This window comes from Moschus berezovskii, chromosome 7 (genome assembly GCF_049115385.1).
Source record: "Moschus berezovskii isolate FMDL1 chromosome 7, NW_MosBer_1.0, whole genome shotgun sequence".
NCBI classification, from domain to species: domain Eukaryota; kingdom Metazoa; phylum Chordata; class Mammalia; order Artiodactyla; family Moschidae; genus Moschus; species Moschus berezovskii.
This window is the reverse complement of record NC_142466.1, coordinates 38652856-38654493: the sequence shown is the minus strand read 5'-3', so window position 1 is coordinate 38654493 and position 1638 is coordinate 38652856. Positions and strand designations below refer to the sequence as shown.

The 1638-nt window shown below is 39.3% G+C and overlaps 1 pseudogene; it reads left to right on the top strand.

The window, feature by feature from the left end:
• The first annotated feature begins 247 nt into the window (after nt 1-247).
• On the top strand, nt 248-1137 carry LOC129557118 (lys-63-specific deubiquitinase BRCC36 pseudogene; annotated as a pseudogene).
• The last annotated feature ends 501 nt before the right edge of the window (nt 1138-1638 follow it).

The following is a 1638-nucleotide window of genomic DNA, read 5'->3' as shown; positions in this document are numbered from 1 at the left end:
ACCAAATATGTTTCAGAATGAGGAATGGGATTATTAGAATACATCTAAATTCGAGAGATTATTAAAATATATCTAAAATTGAATTACATTAAGATTTATAGTGTAGATATTCTATTGGAAACTTTCAACATTGGGCACCCCAGGCCCAGCTCCCACAGAACCTAGCACCTAAGCAGCCGGTTGGCCTGGCTGCAGCTGGCTGGAGGCAGACAAGGGCAGGTTGAAACTAAGATGGTGGTTGCACGCAATGCAAATGGTTCATCTGGAGTCCAGATGCTCTCCTACTACGTCTCAACCACTCTGAGCACAGAGAAAGAAGAGGTGATGGGGCTGTGCAGGGAGAATTGAATGATGACTAAAGGCGTGACCCCAAGTTTACATTTACTAGAACTGAAATCCACACAGTTGCTTAAAAGGTTGACACTCAGAATTGTTCACATTCATTCTTTTTTTTTTTAAATTTTTATTGGAGGCTAATTATTTTACAATATTATATTGGTTGGTTTTGCCATTGTCTTGCAGCGTTCTGATAAGAGGAAGGGTCAAGTGGAAATTTCTCCAGAGTACCTGTCTGCGGCTTTACCTGAGGCAGAGAGGTTGGCTGAACTAACGGGTGATACCCTGAGAGTTGTGGGCTGGTATCATTCCCATCCCCATATAACTGTTTGGCCTTCCCATGTTGATGTTCACACACAAGCCATGTTCCAGATTATGGAGCAAGGCTTTATAGGGCTTGTATTTTCCTGTTTCCCACAAGATAAAAATACAAAGATTGGACAGGTACTCTATACTTGCTTTCAATCAATAGAGGCCCAAAAGAGCTGAGTATGAGAGAACTGAAATCCCAATTCATACTGTACCCCATGGAACCATTGGGAAAGTGTGCCTTGAGTCAGCAATTGAGTTGCTCAAGACCCTGTATCAAGAGGGGCAAGATGCACATAGGAGGATCCACAGCCTTCCACATCTGGACTCAATAACCAAGATCCATAATGGCTCAGTGTTTACTAAGAATCTGTGCAGGTCAGCAGACTATTACAGTGGTTGGAGGACAGACTGGAGAGAAACTGAAAGCATTTATAGGTGCTGCAACAAGAAAAGAAAGAGTTTATGCAAGAACTTTCTTCTCTAGAATAAAGCAGGAGACAAAATGGGGAAGGATGAAAATATCTAGGTGTAAAATTAATTAAGCTAAATCAGTTTTGAAGAAGAGACATTTGGAGAACTCACATTACCTAACTGCAGAATTACTGTGAAGCTACAGGGATCAAGACAGCATGGTATATATGCCCAACTGATTTTGATACAGGTACAAAAGCAATTCAATGGAGGAAGGGTGATAGTCTTTTCAACAAATGAAGTTGGTGCAATTTGCAAAGAAAATTAAGTTTGCCCTAAACTGCATACCTTGTACAAAAATTAATTGAAAATATATCATGAACTTAGATGTAAGATGTAAAACTATAAAACTTTTAGGAAAAAAAAATCTTGGGAAAAAAGAAAAACCTGGGCTAGGCAACAAGTTCTTGGCCTTCACCCCAAAAGCATAATCCTAAAAGGAAAAAGTTGATATATTGGACTTCACCTAAATTAAAAATTTTGCTCTGCAAAGAATTTAAGAGGAAGAAATTATTGGGA